We start from the raw sequence: 22,662 nt of genomic DNA on the forward strand, positions 1-22,662 counted from the left end.
CAAGTATTACATTACTTTGTCAAATTTCTCTAAAGTTTCTAAATGCTTACTCAGTTCATTTCAGTATTTATTATAGGCCAGTAAGAAAACAACCCAACAAGCAGCAGACCAACTCTATAGACCCTGTTCAAGTTTAAACAAAATTTAAAGTTTTGTTACTGAAGTACTTCTCAGACATTTTAATATATTAATGAGCATTGTCAATATCTAAGAAGTAGATTCCAAGTGCAACATTTAGGACATTTCCCCCCATTAAATAAGAGTGTAGAACTTCTTCCTTCGCCTAGTTGGTTTCACCAGTCTATTCTATGAAAGCCATGTTCCATGGGACATACTTTGAGAAAAGCTGTTTTGTTAAATTTTAATTCTTAGAGCACCTGGGTGGCCCAGTCAGTTAAGTGTCTGACTCTTGATTTCGGCTCAGGTCATGATGTCAGGGCTGTGAGATGGAGCCGGGGGTCAGGCTCCGGGCTCAGTGTGGAGTCTGTGTGAGATTCTCCCTCTCCATCTGCCCCTCCAGCTTAGGGGTTCGCTCCCTCTCAAATAAACAAATCTTTATTTTTTTTCTTCAAATAAACAAATCTTTAAAAAAAATTCTAATTCGGGCAGCCCCGGTGGCGCAGCGGTTTAGTGCCTCCTGCAGCCAGGGGTATGATCCTGGAGACCCTGGATCGAGTCCTGCGTCGGGCTCCCTGCATGGAGCCTGCTTCTCCCTCTGCCTGTGTCCTCTGCTTCTCTCTCTCTCTCTCTCTCTGAATAAATAAATAAACAAATCTTTAAAAAAAATTCTAATTCTCTAAAAATTATAGCTCCATGCAAGTTATATAGGTTAATGTTCACTATATAGCATAGTTGTATTTCCAGACAATTCCAAATTTCCTAGAGATAGACAGATGGGTGGATGGGTAGATGGGAAAGAAGGAAGAAAGGAAGGAAGGCATGGTATTTATCTTGTATACTGTAGTCGCTTAATTATGTAACTGATAGTAACAGCCTAAGGGCTAAAAAAGTTTTGGAGGTTGCTTCTATCTTAAGGCAATTTGCTTTCCCAAGTATCTTCTTGTGACTTCGAAAACCAGCAAGGACTCCTTTCATAAAATAAAATGATATTGCACAATTGTTTGCTGAGGCCTCAAGCTCCTTTCCCAGAGCACAGTGCTCTCATCTCACAGAGCTCAGGATGGAGCTGACGGTATGGTGAAATGCCTGAAAGACAGTGTTCCTAAGGTTTTGTGGTAGGACCTAGCTCAGAAAAGTTAACACAGTATTCATCTAAACTCAGCACTCAATAGGTCAACCAAGAACCAACAGCATCAGCCTCTCCTGGGAGCTTGGGGGAAATGCAGACTGTCAGGTCCCACCCCAGACTTACTACTGACTCAGGCTCCACTTTCACCAGATTCATGGGAGATTTGTTTGCACCTTAAAGTTCAAAGAGCCTGGATCTAACTGTGTGCTTTGCACATACAATTGTGAATAAATATTCATTACTCAGTCTTAAGGGATTCTGTTAAATCAAATTGAGGCTGGTTAGGGTGCAAGCCAGTGAATTTAGAGAGGAGGAGGGAAATGCAGAAAGAGACCCTGAGGGTGAGCAGAGATAATTCATCTGTTCCTTCTATGCAGAATTGGATTACTCTTTATGATTTTTCTTCAATTTGATTTTTAAATGGAACCATTATGACTCTGATCTAAGGGGCTCCGAGTCATCAACCAAAGTGTGCTAAGAACTAAGAAGGCACCTCTCCTTTAACATTTTTCTTGGGGTTTTTTTGGGGGAAGGAGGGAGATGGACAAAGAAATTTCCAAATTTCCCAGGTCAGGGGTCCTCAGTTGGTGGTCTGTGACCTGGATGTGGTGTATCAGGAGATGTCAGGTCTTCAGCATCCAAGTGGGTTCTATTCTAGATTCTGCAGTTTCCAGCTATGGTTTTAGACACGTAATGGTTTTAATCTCTGAAAGTCCTCATTTCCTCTTTCATAAAATGAGAGCACTGATACTTATAATATCCTCAGGAGTAGTTGAAAGATATCAAGACTTGAAAGCACCTCCTTTGGGGGAGCCAATGTGAATACCTTTCTCAGGCCTAGTGTTCCAGGGAGTCTCAGCCCAATCAGTCCTCCACATCCCGGCAATCCTACCCTATTCCCTCCCTACCTCCCCAGCTTGGTGACCAGCGGCTTGACAAATATACATTGAGCACCTTGGGTAAGCCAGGCAAATAAATGAGTGACAGAGCCTTCCCTGGGATGGCTTCATCCAATAAGAGATTCCTACTGAGTTCAGTGATTCTGAGAGTTCTAGATTTCACAGGTCATTAAAATTTCAAAAATAATTTAGGACATTGATAAAGGATTGCCAACTTTTTTTTTTTTTTTTTGCTATTTTTAAGAAAATGGCTCTCTCCATTTCCTAAAAGAAAAATCTATTTTAATACCATAAAGTAGGACATTATGAAAGATAATCCTTTTATATTGAATAAATTTGACTCTTTGAAAATATTGCAGTGTCTTTTTTTTTTTTTTTTTTTTTTTACTTCAGTATGAATAGATAAAACCTCTTCACAGACCTGTGCTATTTGGTAACCACTCTCTCTCAAAACCCTAGAAGGCTAAAGAAATAGGTTTTGTCTAGAAGTTGCTTAAAGTTGCCAGAAAGTCCTGAGGTTTGCTGACCAGACCCAAAGCCCCACCTCCATTCCCTGACCTCCTCTGGCTGATGGAAATGTTAGTTGAGAAGCTGTAATAGGATATGACAGCAGAAAGGTTGGATTTACTACCCCAGGCGTCCCCAATGCAAATATTGTTTTATTTGTGTGAAACAAAGCTTTCTTTGGGCCTTGGCTACTGCTGGGCTTTAGGAGGAGGCTGAAGGGGCTAGCAGATGGGAGTAGAAATGCAATTAGTTAATGCAATTGTGTTATTTAATGCACTTAGCAAATATATATGTTTTTAAAAGAACTGAAAGGAGCTACATCCAAATGTAGGCAGATGTTATCGCTAGTTGCCTGGGATTATGGTTTATTTTTGTACGCTTTGGATTTTTCAATATTTTCCACACTTTCCCTAAGAAGATACATCATTTATATAATAAGAAAAAAGTTTATCTTGAAAATATAAATATATAAAAATTTTGAACCATGGGAATGGGGTTTCATACCCAGATGTAATGTGCCTGCATGAAATAAACTAAGCCCCACTATATACCCTTTTGTACCTTTTGAATTCTGTGTCTCAAGCATGTGTTATCTATTAAAATAATAATTGATTTAGAAAGAGTTCAGAAGGCTGGAGGAGTTCCTACACATAAGGCTTACATAATTTTCTATGCTTTCCACCTCAATGCAACCCCATCCCACCCCCATCCCATCTTTGGCCTTGGGGGTAGGGGCTTCTTCTATGGCCACTCGACTGGTTAGCAGATGCTATCTAATTAGGTATGAAAGAAGATGTGGTCATTGCCCGGCTTGATTGCTACAATAAGGATTGCAAATCATGAATCCAAACAAAGACCACTTCAAAAATCCAGTGCCTACCAAAAACATGGTGCCATATGAGAAACTGAGATGAAAAAGAAAAAAATAAAGATGAGCTGTGTGAAATCAGACTTTGGGTGGACAGAATTCTGTGGTCTTCTGGGACCTGTCTCAGGTCTTTGAGGTAGGATGAACATCTTACTCATTAGTAAATATTTGAGATGAAAGCTTTTTTCACTCACCTCCTAATTATCATTTTTCCAAAGCATCTGCTTCTGGGAGAAGATTAATTAGTTGGCTATTCCTAAAGGATGGATTTGGCGAGATCAAAGGACCTCAAAATGTAATGGAGAGGAGAACTAAACTGTGGAAATTTTCTCTTTGGAGGAATGAAGATGAAAATTCATTTGGGGAGTGTCACAGTGAACAAGATTTGCTCTGTTCTTCTTTCTTTTCTTTCAGAAAATAAAAGCTCCTGCCAGGATGCAAATATTTAACTTATACTGCATTTTATTAGCCTTCTCTTTGTAGGGCTGCCACTTAAAATTTTTCTCTTTCCCTCATTGGGTAAACACATCAAAGAGGTGTTTATCTAAGACTATGTACAGAGACCTATGAGGTACTCTGCATGGAAAATGAAGGAAAAAAACTCAAGGATGGTTTCCTTATGTTCACTCAGACATCTCCCCATTTGATTTTTTTCTTGTAGATTTAAACAAGTCAACCAACAAAATTGATGTTGATAAATTGTGCAAATTTATGTCTGTGCAAAGACACGTTGGCTTGCCAATATCCTTGTCCCTCACCTGCCATGAAACTCTACTTCTCTACATCTTTTCACTTCTTTTCAGAACGGTCACTGCTCTAGGCTGTGCCATCCCATCTATGCCTGAATATCTCTGCCATCCCCAGAATTCATACATCAAAACCTAGTCCCCGAAGGTAATTTACCCAAAGGTAAAGGTGTTAGGAGGTGGAAGTTGATGAGATCATGAAGACAGAGCCCTCAGAAAGGAAGTGTCCTCATAAAACAGACTCCAGAGAGTTCCCTTACCCCTTCCACTGTGTGAGGACACGGTGAGAAGACAGCCATCTATGAACCAGAAAGCTGGCTCTCAACAGACACCGAATCTTCCAGCACCTTGATTTTGGACTTCCTGGCCTCAAGAACCATGAAAAATAAACGTCTGTTGTTTATAAGCCATGCAGGCTGCGGTATTGTTACAGTGCTCCAATAGGACTAAGACAGTCCTTGTACCTTTGAGTTTTAATTTGATGACTAAATATATTTGGTAGAAACTTTAGAAAATGTAGATTAACAAAGAGAAAATTTTAAATTATTCATAAGTCTCACACTCAAAGAAACTGCTATTAGCATTTCATTATTTAATCTACCCTTCCAGCCTTTTCCTCGCCACATACTTTTCTACACAGTCAACTCTTACAGTTCGCACTCTTTTTCTATTTGTTTCTTCCCCCTCTTTGCTTTTCCACAACACCGCTCTGTAGGATGAGAAGAAAACAACTCTGTTCTGACTGTGGTGGGTGTTGAGATGGTTCTGATAACACATGCCAATCATATTTCATCCAAGAATTGCTCTACACTTAGCTTCATAGACGTTACCTTTCGAAATGGCTAATGGCTAATGGTTGCTCTGCTCTACACCCTAGACATGTACCTAGAGGTGATCTGGACACTGTAGACGGGCCTCTGCCTGGGCCCCTGGGACCAACTAATGGATCTGCAGCAGCTTCTGGCCTTGGAATTGGCCCTGATTTAGTTCACCGGCTCACTTCAGAAAACACTGCTTTTCATACCATCTGCCCAGCAGTGAATAAAGACACATGGGATGTTGGCCTCTTGGACTCAGAATCAAAGGGCAAGGGCTACCTCATCCTTCCCCTCCTCAGCCTTACCTCCTTGGCTCCCCCTCCACACACCCACACTGGGTCATTTCCAAGACTGCACTGTTGATTTTTCAACTTATCAGCACTTGCAGTTGGGGATAAATTGGGTCCCCCAGGGGCTGAAATCTGCCCTAACTGCTTCAGCCTCAGGTTATGGGGGGAAAAGCCACCACAGAAATGTTTCCCTTAGTGAAGTGTGCAGAGCCTGCAATGGCAAAAAGTCAGAGGGACAGCCCGGGAACGATGTGCTACAAAGACGCAGGGTGTGTGGAGATGTATTCGAATGAAGCCCGAATGCAACACCAGGACCCGTTAAGCCAACACTGATACTAATATCAAGAGGAATGTTTAAAAAGTTCCTAACTTTTTAACGCTAACTTAGCGTTTCCCACTCTGGCTGACCACCAGAATCACCTGATGTACTTTTTTAAAACTCCAGCCATATTGTTAAGATTCTACAGACCTGGGAATAGATCTGGGCAAGGGCATTTAGTATTTACTTATTTCTATTTTGAACTGCTTTAGGGAGGTGTTGCATGCTTTTTATTCCATTTTTCTTTCTTTTTTCTTAAGTTAAGCAAAACTGACCATTACCAATGATTTCTTTATTAAACTGACCATTTTTTAAAAATTGGGTATTAACTCAGACAACACCAGTTCAAATTGATTTGTTTGCTTAGAGCAGCAGTTCTCAGACCTGGCTGCACCTCAGAATCACCTGGAAGGCTTTTAGAAATCCTGATGCCTGGGTCTACCTACCTACCTTCAATTCTATCAGAATTTCTGGGGCAGGTGCTGGGGCTGAATGTCAGCTTCTCAAAGGTCCCTGGACAATTCCAAGGTCAGACCAGGCTGGGGATCGCTGGGTGAGACCCAGCTGAAAGGATGCTGGCCCACCAGTGTGCCAGGTATGCTCACTGCCAAGCTCTTGGGGTACGCTGGAGAATCCAAACACTGATACCCCTAGTCAGCCCACTCAAAGAAGAAAGCCCATGCGTGGCCTCTGCTCACCGCCAGGTAATCAGTGTACCCAAAGTAGGCACGTGGGGAAGCATCACTGCTTCCAGACTTCTGGCAGGTTTTCCTGCTCTCCTCTCCCCTCCCGTCACTCCTCACCCTACAACTGACTACCAACCGCCTCCCACATGTGAGTAAACAATCTGCATGCAAGAGGATGCCTCTCAGCTATTCTCTGACACGGGTTTCACTGGCATATGTCTTGACCTTCATGTGATTTACCAACAGTACGCCACCAAAAATGGAGTGCTTTAGAGTAATTATCTCTTTGTCTTCCCACAAGTTTTTTAGGTAAGTACTCTAATCATTTTTAATCTATTGGGGTTTTTTTTAAAGATTTTATTTTATTTATTCATGAGAGACACACACACAGAGAGGCAGAGACACAGGCAGAGGGAGAAGCAGGCTCCATGCAGGGAGACCAATGTGGGACTCGATCCTGGGTCTCCAGGATCACACCTCCAGCTGAAGGCGGTGCTAAACCGTGGAGCCACCTGGGCTGCCCAAGTTTCTAATCTATTGTTGAGGAAGCAGAAGCTTAGAGAAGGTGCAGGCCACATGCCCATCCTCTGCCCCACTTCCTTGACTCTGGGGCTGGGACCCTGCAAAGTTCATTTCTGCTTTGCCCTGACAGGCTCTGCCTGGGGGTGCCCGGAGGAGGGAGAAGGCACTCACCCCTTCTTGTTGCCTCCAGCCTTGTCAGCATCCTCCAGGCAATGGCCCTTCACTTCAGGAATCTGGGTTCCTGTTCTGCGAGTTCCTTCCTTCCAGCTTCTAGATCCTGAGAACTGCAGCTCCCTCTCTCCCTAGCCCAATGCAAAGGTGGGGATGGGGGTCAGGAGAGGGGGTGTGTGGGGGGGTAGCTGCCCTTGCACTTCTACTCTGGGGTTATTCTGCATTGCCTTCTGGCATTTACCGTCCTCCCACACTGATGCAGCCAATTCCCTGTCTTAAATTCTCTCTGGTAAGATAGCCAGTGGGTTTCTATTTTCCTGACAAATAAATTAAATAATTACTCAAGGACATGCCGCAGGAAGTGGCAGACTTGGGACCCAAACCTAACTCTGTCTGACTCTGGAAGGCCCACTCTCCCTACCTCCTAAGAGCTTCGTGGTAGCAGGTGTAGGCCTCTGAGACAAGAGAGACTTACCTGGCCTGAATTTTAAGAACTCCTCTTTCAAAAAGTGAAAAATGTCTTTGTACCCATGAAAAACAAATAACTTTAAGGACAAAATGACTACTGGTGTGTGAAATGGAAAAATTTATGGTACATTCCAAAAGTGCCTGAGGGTGATTACTTTTAGTGCTAATTAAAGTCCTGGATCCTTGAAATAAGAGTACTTTATCTAGGCTAGCACCATCAACAGAATGAAGTTGAATTTCCATATTTTAAGGGATAATTCATAATTTCATATGAACGAATGTATCTGTAGAATATTCCAGGTTGTAATTAATAGTCTACAGGCGAAATATCTTTGTGAAATATGTAATGCATATCATGCAGCTTATCTAGTCCACACCCAGTTCATGTAGTCTAGAATATGGGGAATCCGGTAGAGCTCAAGCTTTGTATCATCTGGATCTGGACTGGGAGCTCAATTCCATCCTCCCAGAGAGTGTTTCTTCCTTTATAAACACTTCACAGTATTACAAGTGAGACCTATGAATAAACAGTGGCTAACACAGAGAAGTCACTGGATGTATTTAATCACACACACACACACACACACACACACACACACACACACACACACACCAGGTTAACCAAATGCTAGTGGAAAGTACAAAAAGGAACATTGAATAAATGAAGCATTCTGTGTACAGGAAGAGGAGATAAATTATTCTAGAGATGACAACTGTTGATCAAATTAATGTAGACATTTAATGCAACCCGAATCAAAATTTCAAGGGGTTCCTACAGTATGCGGTAATATCATATTTTTTATGATTAAAAGCAGTGTAAGAATTTTAAAAAGCATTAGCCAAGATGGAAATATACAAAGTAGAAAGAAAAAGTCCTCTCTAATTCCATGTGCCAGAGGTAACCACTGTTAAGAGAATGGCACATGCTCTTTTAGACGTTTTTCTGTCTATACAAATATGCCCATAAACTCCGTGTTCTGTGGCTAGAATCATGGGAGGGATTTGTTTAGTCTGCAGCCATAAGCTTAGTGCTGGGCATTAAGCACATATGCAGCATCCAGAACTATGTGTGAGAGCCCTGGGTGTGAGGAGGGAACCCATAAACCTAGGAGACTCTGCACACACATACACACGTATCACACACACAGCATGTCTGGCAAGTGAGCATGCCTGGATACTGGGAGGAAAGCCATCAGTCACCAGCGTGGGGCCAGGTTTTGGCTTTCCTGTTCCACTAATAAAAGCCAATGCTCACTATGTATACAGGTTCATTTGTCTGCAGAGTCCCAAGTAGGAAGTTTGGGGATAATATTTTCCTCTAAATATATTGGGTGCCAGGGTCACATATGCTCCCAATAAGTCTTACCACTGTCTAGATCAAGGTCCTGGTGAGGAAGAAAAGGCATGTGCCACAGGTAAATAAATGTGTTTAGCGAAAGAGCTGTCTTCAAAGGTGTGGCCAGGCTACAGGGAGAATGGTGAGGGTAGTGGTGGTGGTGCAGGGCTTTATTTTCTTTTTCTTTCATGCTGCTTCTTGCTCTCATTCTGCTTTCTTTCTACTCCTCTTTCTCCCTCAGCCCTCTCCTGCAGCCTTTTGCACAGGGATTGAATTTATTGAGTCAAATACTTACCTGATGTAACTCCAAGGCACCTTAGAGCTACCTTATTGGTATCCTTTTCAACTCTCCCTCTACTCCTTGGTTCTGGAGAAGCTCTGGATTTTAAGCTGTGTAGACCTGATTCTCAGACTCCTCCCTACCAGGTTAGTGGAGATCTGAAGCTGCCTGCCTGAGCCTCCTGGAGCCTAGCGCACCAGCATGCCTGACTCAGGTTATGAATGCTACGCGATAGTGCTCTCGGTCTGCTGGATCGAGTGACAAGCTAACACTTGGGTAACCTTGCACGCTTGGCTGGGGTGAGAGCCCAGAGCTGCCTCTCAGGGTTTGAACCTACTGGTGCCTGTGGACCCCAGACTCTTTCCCCACCAGTGCCCTGCAGACCTGCAGCTCCCCCAGCACCACAGAGGCTTTTGTCGGAAGGCAGCCATGGACTGTCACCTGCTTATCCTGCTCACATTCACACAGAAGGTTAAAGAAGCCTGTGAGTTTGGCCTGGATCTTCATGAGCCCTGCTGCCTTAGCATATGGCCAATACTTTGTCTGATTACAGCTTCTTCTGATTGGCTTTAGATATGTGATTCCAGGTCCAAGAGCAGCTAGAATGAATTTTATCATCCTCCATCTTAGCTAGCTGCCTTGACAAAGAAGATTCCATTGGAAGGGATGCCACTGAGTTACCTGGACAGGCCTCCTGCCAATGCTGTGTAGACCATAACCAGTTTCCACTCTAAGATCCCCTTGTTCCTTGTTTTGATTGTTCAAATCTCATTAAATGAGTAGAAATTGCTTCACCCACTACTCGTCAATTGGTCAAGAACTTGGGACACTGTTTTGCTCTTTATCCTCTGAAACATGCCATCCAAAGCCAACCCCAGACACACACTAAGTCAATTAACTCACTCACCATTCAGCAGAATCCTGTGAATTTTCCAGAGTCCTCAGACCCATTCTGTCTCTGTGACTTTTCCTTAAATGAATCTAACTCCTGCCACCTCCTCACTCCACTCCCCATGCCACCTCTGCATCCCACAAAAGCTTCTCTTTCCTGGAAGCGTCTGATGTGCCCATCACCTGCTCTAACTCTCATCTTAGCACCTCAGAAGTGGCTGCCACTGTAGCTTTTGTCCATTGTGGTTCTCCTATCGGTTCCATCACCTCGCTTGTGGATCTGCCTCCCCCGCTAAAACTAATCCAACTTTCCCATATGCCCTTTGCCTAGAGTCACCAATTTCTAAAATTTTGTCTCATTCTGCTTTCTACATATATAAACATTTTGCTGAACCACTTGAGAGTCAAAGACATCTTACACCTTTACTTTGTAATACACCAGAGAGTATCTTAACAAGGATGTTTTCTTATTATAAGCATAATATAATTAACAAATTGAAGAAGTTTATTATCAATATAAATACCATTGCTTAACATATGGAGGATATTCAAATGTTATTGTCTCAGTAATGTCCTTTGTAGCATTTTTCCCTGATCCTGGTTGGTTCCACTTTAAGGTCCTCATCACATTTATATGTTGTGTCTTTCTGAGTCTTCTATATTCCAGAGCAGTTCTTGGTCTTTTTCTTTCATGACAGTAACATTTTTGAAGAGCACAGGCAGTTGTTTTGTAGACTGTTCCTCAATTTGTGTTTGTCTGATTCTTTATGGTTAGATTCAGCTTAGGGCAAGTTGGCAGGAATTCTCCAGAAGTGACGGAGCTTCTCAACGTACACTGACAGGAGTAGTTTTGGAGAAATTATATTTTCTTTCTATAGTTCCTCTTCCCCCATTTGAACAGGTAGGAGACTCTGAGACTTACTGCAGGTTGATGAGAGGCAGGGCAGGAAGTGGTAGTAATCTCTAGGCACCCCTTCCCACTTTTTATTTCCAAAATCATGTGTTTATTGAGAAGAAATGGGGAAATTTGAAGGAAGAGGCAAAAAAAGACAGAAGGACTTGCCTTAGACCCATACAAAACTCAGGATAGAGGGGTTTGAGATTCCCAATAAAGAGACAAGACCAGTGTCCTCTCCCTGGAAGATTCTAGAGATGGCAGGAGCTCAGAGGGAAGCACTACATGGTGCCCAAGGAGGCTGACTCCCAGGACTGTGCCCTGGGCTTGTCAAAGACTCCCCACATCCAAGTAGGGGAGGGACCTGCAGGGCAGACAGACCTGAAGACATAATACAGACTAGAACAGCAGGAGCCTGCTGACTATACCTGGTAGAGGCGGGGTGGGGGGGACCTCACCCCAAGAATGACCCAGAACCTTCGTCCTACCCTGGAAAAATGGCACAGCCCTAGGAATGACTGGCCAGCAGGAAGTAGACTTTGAAGTAGAAGTAAGTTTATTTAAGAAAAGCAAAGGATTGTAATATTTCTCCTACGCCTGAGTTTGTAGCTGAGATTCAGGCCTGGTGGACACTCACTCCCTACCCCAGCTCCTCTAACAGATGTGAACCTAGCTCTCTGCTCTCAAGGACCTTTTCTCTTGAAACCACTCCCCTACTTTCTCCTCCCTCCCCTACAGCTTCCTCTTGGTTTATTTATCTCCTGTGCTCCTCCTCCTTTCAAAGAATCCTGCTTCTCCTTAGGGTCAGTCTCTGTCTGGGTGGGTCATTGGCCGTCTATCTCTGTCCATCCATTGCTGAATGGAGCCCATGCTCTGGATCTGCAGACAAAGTAGAAGGGGAAAGAAGCCCTCAAGGTGTCTGTATTAGCTATCTATGCTGTGTAACAAATTACCCCCAAACTCAGAGGCTTACAATACCTATTATTTCACAGTTTGTATATACATCAGGAATTCAAGTGTGCCTTAGCTCGGTCTTCTATAATCAAGGGGTCAACCAGAGCAGCAGATGTCTCAAGACTCAGCTGGGAAGGTGTCTGCTCCAAAGCTCACTCATAATAAGGCTGTTGGCAAGATTCAGTTACTCATGGGCTATTGGCCAGTGGCCAGATTTAGTTTCCTGCCACACAGACCATAGGGCAGATCACAAGTGATAGCTAGTGTCATCATAGCCAGCAAGTGAGATGAGCCAGACAGAGAGGGCACTAGCAAGATGGAAGTCATCGCCTTTTGTAACCTATCCTTGGAAGAGGCATCTTTATAGCTGCTAGTTGTGAGAAGTAAGCCCAGCTCCATGACAAAAATAAAGAAAGTAATTTCTATTCAGGTAACACCAAACTTCTAGTCCAAACAAAATTTGAATTTTTAAAACTTATCAAATTCATCTTATCAAGTTAGAGTGCATTATCGAATCTACCTCGACTCCAGTGTGTATTCTTAAGCTATAGCATGAAATCCGATTTTCTCATGACTGTGCTACAAGGCCAGTCCTATGCCATGCAGTGAAATGGCAAATGTGTTTGATAATCCGGCCACCACTTTTTTTCCTTAGCTGGCCTCTCTCTTCCACTCCTTGCCTCTGCATCCCCTCCATGCCTCCGTTCTCCTTCTGAAAGTCTTCTTGAGATAGGCTCTGAGGTGCACTGGGGTGACCTGACACCCAGCTGGGCCCCTCGTTGGCCCTCAGGCCCTCACCCATTGGTCTGTGAACAGCGGAGGAAGCTTCCCGCAGGTGGCCATCCTCCTGGCCTGATATTTCTTCCACCCTGCACTTCCTCACTTTGCTGCCCAGGTTGATGCTATACCTGGGCCCTTTGTCCTACCCACAGCATACAGCTTTTGGACAGTTTAACTTGCATCCATGTTAGTAGAGTCCAGTCAAGAAGTCAGAACCTCGTCCACATGTTTTGTGCAGAGAGGAATTTCATGCAGCCATCCGATGGCGACAGTCTTGAGGGGAATGGTAGATACCAGGAAAAGGGGATGGCCCAGCTGTCAGGATGCTGGAGCCCACATGCCCTGGCTGCTGGACCACTGGAAGCTTCACCACTGCCGCTAACAGGGCTGCAGGCCATGCAGCCTACACTCCTGCAGCTGCTGTTGCTTCCAGAGGCCCTCGCATGGGCAGGAGACGGTGTCGGCCGCTTGCTTCTGCTCTGGGCTCCACTGTGACTCTCAGAGACAGACTCTCACCAGAAGCAGCTTGCAGGAGAGTCTGAGAAATGTAGTCTGGACACTAGCCTCCCCCACCCGGATCGCTGGCGTCCCCAGCTCTGCCAGGCCGGGGGCTCCAGGAAGGGCAGGACTGGAGCTGAGGGCCCCACGCAGAGCCACACTGGACCCCTCCAGATGTAGGACCTGCCATCTGGGCCCCGACCTCTTGCCTGGGCAGCTAAGAGAACAGTCAGGCAGCCTGCCACCTGCAGAGGGTGTAAATGTTAACAGAAGCCACACCTGCGCAGGTGTGGGCAGGCTCTGGCCCCGTCGGTGCTCTGCACATGGAAAGAAAGGCTGGCCTTGCTCGGGGACGTGTCATCTGTAGGCGTCCACAGCCGGGAAAAGCTAGGCTTTCGTTTCATTTCTGTAGCAGCCATTCAGTGTGGCTTCCTTCCATTTTTTTTTCTTTTTTTTTCTTCCTTTTTGCTTCCTTCCATTTTTTCAATTTTGAGTCACTCTATATTTCCTAGGAGATATGGTAGAAATGTTTCACTCTGGCATTACATAAAACAGGAAATTGCATTTTGCAGTGTTTTATTATCTCTGGTTCCCATTTGCTCCTGGTGCTCTTCTAAGTCAAATGTCTGTCTTTGAACAAGTGGCAAATTTAGCAATGATTCAGAGATATTTATTGGAAGTCTGCTACTGGCCTGACACCGGATAAGGAATTAAAGAATCAAGAAAAGGAAAGAAAAAATGACCTCATGTTTAGCTGTGTTACAGTTTTGTTAAAACATGAGGCTACGTACCTACAACTTCAGAAAACAAATAGATGGGGGGAAAAAGAAAGAAAGCAAATTGATGGAGTCTATTCCACGGTGTGATACTCTGTGGTCCACACTGAGGATCCCAGGTCAGGAAAGTTTCTCTCTAAAGAAGGGATGGTATTATGGAAGGCAAGGAAGAGGAAGAGGTGAGTGCCGAGAGCTGTGAAAGCAAAGGAAAGAAAGGCACAGACACACTGGTGGGTGGGCGGTGAGATTGCTTCACTGCAGCGGAAAATACAAGTCCTATTACTGAGGATCTTGAACATCAGCTTGAGGAAATTGAACTTGATTCTAGAGTTGCCAAAACGTGGCCATGGAAACAACGAAGATTATAAATCATATCATCATTCTGATTTTATAGAACAAAACATACAAGCAGCCTGAAGGATGTAATATTTCAATAAATGCAGCTCTAAAGTACTAATTGTAGTCCTATAAGCCTAATAATTACATCTCTTTATAGAGATGAGGTATTTGATTAGAAGTATTCTGGGTGCCTGCGTGGCTCATTGGGTAAACGTCTGCCTTTGGCTCAGGTCATGATCTCAGAGCTGTTTGATCAAGCCCCACATCAGGCTCCCTGCTCAGCGAGGAGCCCGCTTCTCTCTCTTCCTCTGCCTGCTGCTCCACCTGCCTATGCTCACTCTCTCATATAAATAAATAAGATCTTTAAAAACTATATTTTATCTTACATCTCAATATGTTTTTTCCTCCTAAAATATAAGGTATAACTACCCCTACATTCTGATCCATTTGATCCCTGAGTCTGGAAGTGAGTTTAGATGGAGACGCATGCTATGATAGCTAAATCTATTTAATTCCTGCATTTCTGAGTTAGAATAGCAAAGAATTTGAGCCCAATGCAAAAGATAAAGCCTAGTCAGTCCCTGAATTTGTACAGAGTGTTAGGAGAGCAAGGGAGCTCTGGACCAGATTTTCCAGAGTTCCCTCTTCCATTTCCACCCCTATTCTCCTGCTGTTTCCGCAGGCCTGATCCAAGCTGCCTGAATAAACACCCAAGGCCGCAATCCAGGTCAGCATCTCCTACCACCTGCTCTCGGGTAAGGAAGCTGCTCATCAAGCCTTGAAACCTCCTCCCACCCTCGTTCTAGTATTTAACTTTGAGAACGCATCCTCTAGTGGCGACCTCTGCAGTACCCCGTGTGCAAACAGGATGCCCCTGGAAGGCTGACTTTTGGAGGCACCCTGCCTCGGCTGCACTTGGTTTTCTGAGAGAGGTAGGAGATGAAGAAGTTGGCTTCAGCCACATTGCAAAGGAGTTTGTGGCTAGTCTAAGGACATTGATCTTTGTTGCTCAGATCAGATATTTGTTCGGTTAACAAATATTTCGAGTAGTGGAGGAAATGACCAGTTCTCAATTTTATAGACAAGGCTCGCCTTCAGTATTTGGGTAACTATTGTAAGATAAATGATGCTGATAATGCAAGTAGCTAGCTTAAGAAATAAAAATAAAAAACCAATGAAAACTTCTCCGTATGTGCCAGGCTCAGGGCGAAACTGAAGGAAGGTACTGCATCATTCTTGGCCAAGCTGAGGGACGCAAATCCAGAAACTGCATGCCTGTGCTCCTCGCAGTCCGCTCAGCACACAGCTTCCCCCACACGTTGATACAGGGAAAATCTATTAAAGTGAAGGTCAAGGACAACCAGAAAGGAAAGAAAACAGGAAGTTATCACCGAAAGACATCTCCAGAAGAGAAGTGTATTGGTTAGGATTAAGTCTGGCTTAGAATGAGAATTCCAACACAATAGTGACTTCAACTGACAGAAGGGTTTCCTGTGTTTGTTTTGCTTTTTCTTTTTTTTTAAGATTTTATTTATTTATTCATGAGAGACACAGGGAGAGGCAGAAACATAGGCAGAGGGAGAAGCAGGCTCCCTGCAGCGGGGGGGGGGGGGGGGGGGGGGGCTAATGAGGGACTTGATCCCAGGACCCCAGGATCATGACCTGAGCCAAAGGCAGATGTTCAGGCACCCCCTGTTTTTTCTTTCTTACGCTAATGTCCGGAGAGGTAAGCAATTTAGGCCAAGAGTGGTGTCTCCTTTCCTCAAAGTCCTAGGGATCCAGCCTACTTGCAGATCACTGTTTGCCAACCCTAGGAAATGGTTCATATCTTCATGATCCAAAATAGGTTCTAGAACTCCAGCTATCTCCCAGGCACAGGGGAGAGTAGAGAGCCAAGGCGGGGTGAAGAACACATGCTATGTGTTTTTAAGGAAGTATTCTGGAAGCTGGTCCTGCTCTTTGGCTTATAGGTCCTTCTGCAGGACTTAATGCCATCATCTCATTAGATGGAAGGCAGACTGGGAAGTTTGGGAATGAAGTGATGAAGTGTGTTTGCTGGGAGAAGATGGCGGGTCTCTTGGAGTCCCAGCTGATAACTTTATCTTCTTATTTTTTCTGTCCCAACTCCCTCTGTCAGCTACTTCATTGTGTCCAAAACCTACATTGTCCAATACTCTGCAACCTACCCCTTCCATTGTGGTCTGCAGCTCCATGGAAGCCTTGCCAGTCTTCATGTACTGTCAGGGGCTCAGGGTCAGAGGGTTCCTCCTTACTGACAGCCCTGGCCAGGACTACGCAGAAGCTTTTAGCATAAGCCCTTATGCTCCGCCCAACAAGGGTTGGCAAACATGTCCTGTAAAGAATCAGATAATAAATATTTTTGGTTTTGCTGCCATATATTCTCCATTACAGCTGTAAGTCTGCACTGTAGAGCGAAAGTAACCACAGGCCGTATGTATATGAGTGAGCATGGTACATTTCAATAAGACCTTGTTTTTGGACACTGAAATTTATTTTTTATTTATTTTTTTTTTTAAAGATTTACTTATTTATTTTAGAGAGAGCGAGAGCATGGGAGCCAGGGGATAGGCAGAGGGAGAGGGAGAGAATCTCAAGCTGAGTCCCCGTTGAATATGAAGCCAGATGCAGAACCCAGGACTCTGAGATCGTGACCTGAGATGAAATCAAGAGTCAGCTGCTTAACCAACTGAGCCACCCAGGCGCCCTGACACTGAAATTTAAATTACATAATGTTGTCACATGTCATGAAACATTATTATTCTTTTTTTTTTCTTTTTTTTTAATCATGAGAGACACCCAGAGAGAGAGGGAGGCAGAGACATAGGCAGAGGGAGAAGCAGGCTCCATGCAGGGAGCCCGATGCAGGACTCGATCCCAGGTCTCCAGGATCACTCCCTGGGCTGAAGGCTTCACTAAACCACAGACCCAGCCAGGCCACCCACATTATTATTCTTTTGATTGTTTTTCAACCATTTAAAAATGTGAAAACTGTTTCTATCTCACAGGCCATAATGCAAACATGAGGGGTTCAATTTGGCCCACTGACTGTGGTTTATCAACCTCTGCCTTAAAAGATGAAGATGTAGGATAGTTATAAATGACTACACATATAAGTGATATTATTTATACCTAGTGCTGGCACGGAGCTAAACCAAATACACAATCCTCATGGTAGCCCCATGATAACCTGTCTTATGAATCTGATTTTATAGATGAAGAAGCTGAGGCCCAGAGAGGCTAACTTGCCCAAGGTCACCCAGCTAGCAAGAGATTCAGGCCCACCCAGAGGCTGTGTCAAACGATGGTGCTTTGTGTAACCGACAAGCCTGTGGTGCCTCCGTGAAGTGACGGGAAAGGCTGGAAATTACAAGGGGACCCCTGGGTGGCTCATCTGGCGTGATCCCCAGATGTGGGATCAGGTCCCACATCAGGCTCCCTCTGAAGAGCCTGCATCTCCTTCTGCCTGTGTCTCTGCCTCTCTCTCTCTGTGTCTGTCTCTCGTGAATAAGTAAATAAATAAATCTTTAAAAAAAAAAGAAGTACAAGCAGGGAACATCCTGCAGCATCGCTCATTGGCCACATGCTGCAAGGGGACACAGAGGCAAATGCCTGCCAGGCAGACTGTAGTGGGTAAGAGTAGATTCTAGGGTCAGAGACCTGGGTTCAAATCCTCCCCCACCCTCTGTTAGCTGTGTGGACTTAGGCAAAAGGGACAGGACTTCACAAAACCTTAGTTCTCTTGGCTAAAAAAACGGGCATAATGATATTACCTGTTTCGTGGAGTTGCTGGGTAGGTCGTATATGAAAGGCTTAGCCTGTTGTAGGCACAGGGTCACTACCATATGGTCAAACACAGGTCTGGGGAGTTTACTGTAGGATAAAGCAAGCACAAGCTGTGTCTCCACCAGGAGGAGGTAGGAGCACAGGAGCTTTGGGGTTGGTGTTGCTATTTCAGGAAGTATTCAAATTCCAGGGGAGGCATGTTTTGGCCTGAGCTGGCTGGGAGGAGAAAGCCAGGGCTACTGAGCTAGCTCTCTTATGTTCCATCACTCTCCTGTGTCCTCTGCTAGGGGTCAAAGGGCTGGACAGGAGCAGAGCAAGACCCTGCCAGGGGGGCTGCCCATGGGTGGGAAGAAAAAAAATGTAGTTTTGAAAACTTAAAGATACAGGTAAAGCAGGATTTTTCACCACCTTCTGTTTCCAGCCCAGCTCAGCCACAGTCACAAAAACCCTGTTCGGGGAAATGAAACCCCCTAATCACAGCCGGCAGGACCCTGAGAGCTCCCACTTTACCAGCTGAGGCTTTGAGAATTACTTTATAAAGCATCTGTTGCCTAAAGGCAGTGTTTTAGGAGAGATTTGCACACATTTCTTTGTTCATTCCTTACAACAATCCCTTGCAGAAGTTCTATCAGCCCCAATTTAAGATGAGAAAACTGGAGCACAGAGTGGTTAAGTAACTCTCCCAAAGTCACTCAGCAAAGGCAGGCCCACAGCCTCAGCCTCTCACCCAGAGCCCACGTTCTATTATAGGTCACTGGTTTGAGCTTGTTTGTTTGTTGTTGTTCTTTAAAGATTTTATTTATTTATTCATGAGAGACACACACAGAGAGAGGCAGAGACACAGGCAGAGGGAGAAGCAGGCTCCATGCAGGGAGACTCGATCCCAGGTCTTTAGGATCACGCCCTGGGCTGAAGGCGGCACTAAACTGCTGAGCCACCTGGGCTGCCCTTTTTATTATTATTATTATTATTCATGAGAGACACAGAGAGGCAGAGACACAGGCAGAGGGAGAAGCAGGCTCCATGCAGGGAGCCCAATGTGGGACTGAATCCCAGGATCCCGGGATCATGACCTGAACCAAAGGCAGACACTCAACCACTGAGCCACCCAGGTGCCCTTGAGCTTGTTTTACAACAGAACCCCCTGGGCAGCTTGTTAAAAAATATATATATACCCACTTCCTACCCGGAGATTTTGATTCAGTAGGTGTGGGGAGCAGCCCAGGTATACACATGTTCAATAAATACCCCGGGTGATTCTGGTGCCTGCCAAAGAAAACACTGGGGTGGCGGAGACCCTATAACTGTGCTGCAAATGGGAGCCAGCTGCAGAGGCTTATACCGTGAGCGGGCTTCAGAAAAATCACAAAACAGATGGTGACTTTGTTTTTAAATATCCAATCCTCAGTTAAATTCAACAAAACTGAGAACAAAAGTGTTTCTAACAGAAAGAAAACCTGGCCTAAACAGGCTGGTGAGGAGGGAACAAGGAGGGGCCGCAGCAGGACAGCTGTTTGGGCTGGAAGAGGTGCTATTCATTCCCTGCTGGGGCTGCCCTGAAGCTCTGAGCTGTCAACTGTCCTACCAGCAGGGGAGAGGGGGGAGCCAGGGGTGAGGCGGGCCCTGGCAGCCCTGCCTCTGCAGGTGGGGAGTAAACCTGAGCCTGGGGAAGGCTCCTCACCCCCTGCTGTGAAGACCTGGGATTTCTCTACACCCGCGCATCTGGCCACAGATGTGCTCACCGCAGGACTGGAACTATAAAGGGTCACCAAGGATTCCACTGGATTCTTTGCCTCCCTCAGAAACAGCCCCTTGCACCTACAGAGTGGGCTCTGGGTCCAGGCTGAGAGAATGAAATTTTGCTCCAACCCACCTGCCTCATTTCTTAGCATCATCCTCCACCCCCTATTCTTTACTTCGTTTGCGCTTAGATTTTTTTTTTTTTTTTTGTGCTTAGAGATGTTTTAAGAAAAAAAACATTTTATAAAGTTAGCACCGGGGAACCTGGGTGGCTCATTCAGTTAAGTGTCTGCTTTTGGCTCAGGCTGTGATCCCCATGGTCCTGGGATCGAAGCCCATGTCGGGCTCCCTGCTCGGCAGGATATCTGCTTGTCCCTCTCCCTCTGCCCCTCTCTCTGCTCATGCTCTCTCAAATAAATAAATAAGATCTTAAAAAGAAAAAAAAAAGCACCATAAAGAAAGTCAGCTTCCCTCTGAAAAAGATCAGAGTGAAGCCAGCTATCAGGGTACCTCGTTGTCCAGTGAGAAGGGGTGCAGAGGGCTGGGGCCATCCTTATATTCTTGGGAACAGAGTGGGGATGGAGAAAGGGGAGTGCTGGCTGAGGGGCCCCAAAGAGTCGATGCTCCAGGACAGAGGTCCTTCTGGCTGGTTTCAGGAGTGGGACAGAGCTGCCTCAGGGAAACGGGGAGAGCAGGGATTCAGGTGATGTCCCTCTGGGGTGAGGAGGAGGACTCCTGAGTACGAAGGGGAATGGCGAGCCTGAGGACTGGCAGACGTAGCTCTGGGGGGGAGCACTGCTTGCTTCTCCCAAGACAGACAAGGACAAGTAGCAGGTGTCATCTGCCTGCAGTGGAGGACCCGATGGTGACCTTCCCCTCCTGCCTCTTCTCTGGGACCCCAAGGAAGCAAGGGGGCACTCAGATGTGCCCCCGAGAAGAGGAACACAGACACAAATGGGAAAAGATGGAGGAAGAAAGACTGTAAAGCAGAGATGCCAGGAAATAGGAGCAGAAGAGGGGAGGGGAGCCCAAAGAAAGGGAGGAGCAAACAGATACAGAGAAAGACAAGAGAGGAGGCTAGCCAGGGCCACAGTCCCAGAGAGACCCGGGATCACAATGTGACTTCCCAGTCAGTGTGGCCTTGCCCTGGCCTCTCTGACCTTGCAGGGGCTTCCTCAAGTCCCAGAGGTGGGAGGTGGGCTTGCAGCGAGGCAGTGTTCCACACAAGGTGGGGGGATGTGGGAAGGCCTTGGGAGTGTAGGAAAGAGAAAGCAAGGAGAGGGAGCCCTGGGGGGGCAATGGAGAGGGGGGCTGGGAATTCATCCTGTCTCACGGTGGGGTGGGAACTGGGGAGCACAGGTGCACTCGGGATAACAGCACCGACCGTCTCCTATGGGCACTGCAGTAGATGCCTCCACAGCGGTGCCCAGGGACTGCAGCATCAGGGGAGCCACAGGGACTATAAGGAGGAGCCCATCCTGGGGGCATTTATGAGGTGCAATCCTTGCCACTTGTTTGACCAGCTGTAGAGGGAAGGGGAAGAACCAAAGTCTGTTCCTAGGTTGCTATTTTGAGTAATTGGTGAATGATCATGCCATCAACTTGCAGGCAATAAAAGAAATGCAGATTTTTGTCAGAGAAATCAGTTCTGTTTTGTACTACTGTTGTTTATATCTGCGTGGAAAACTGTAACTGGCCAATGAACATGAGATTATGCACAAACTCACCATTAATGAAAGATTAGAAGTTAAAACAAGATCACTTACTTAATCAAAAGGACAAAGATACTGGATTAAAAATTTCACTATTGGCAAGGACACTGGCCAACAGGTGCTCTCACACATCACTGATGGGGGTGTAATTTGTACAATCATTTTTGTAGGTAATTTGGAAAAAGTTATTAAAATGTTTAATGCGCTTTCTTTTTTCCCCCCCTTTATATTACTTATTTTATCCCAGTGATTTTTTGTATCTCTTTATAGATGAAGATTATGAACAGTTTGGTAGTAATATATGTGGCAACATTTGTTTTCAGTTTCTTATTCTGTCTGACCCCATCATTCATTCCACATCAAAGAATTTATTCAACAGCTTGCAAAAATAAAAGCATAAGGCTGTGCGCCGGAGCATTGTTGGTATTCACAAGAACACCCCATTTCCTCCACTTTCCAACTATGTGATTTGGGGCAAATTACTTCATGGGCTGTGCATGTTTCCTCCCTTGTAAAAGTGGTAATACTGGCACTGACGTTATTAGTTTATTAGGAGGATTAAATGAGATAACTGAAGCCAAGCATTTAGCATGGTGCCGGAGCTATGGTCAGTGCCCAGCTAACGTTAGCAAGCGTACTCCTGACAGGGAGGCTTCTGATGGCATGTTAGGGGAAGGTCTCCTGGCATGGAAGGGAGTGTCTGGGCATTGGGAGGACACTGCTAGATGAAGCTGAAAGTTGGGGCAGACAGGAAAGATGAATCTGTTGTCAAGTGTACACTTTCAGTTCACATGAGGAAAGGAAGCAGGAGGCTCAGACCTAATCTGGAAAGACACATAGTAGTGGTTGTTGGAGAGGAAATGGGGTCTGGGGACTGTTTTGTGCTTAGGGGAATATGTAAACCAATGAGATCCAAGATTCCTGCTGAGAAGTTAGAAGCCTGGCAGGAGCCCCAGGGTCTCAGAGCAGACCCTCTAGTGCTACCTTGCTGCAGAAGAGTTGCTGGGTTTCCAGAACAAGCAGGGCGAGGGAGTGAGGGCAACAGAGGACAGGAGCGGAGCCTCACCATCTTGGTTGGCACAGTGCTAGGAATGTGGTCGAATGGTTCTAGAAT

Source organism: Vulpes vulpes, chromosome 15, assembly GCF_048418805.1.
Source record: "Vulpes vulpes isolate BD-2025 chromosome 15, VulVul3, whole genome shotgun sequence".
NCBI classification, from domain to species: Eukaryota; Metazoa; Chordata; class Mammalia; order Carnivora; family Canidae; genus Vulpes; species Vulpes vulpes.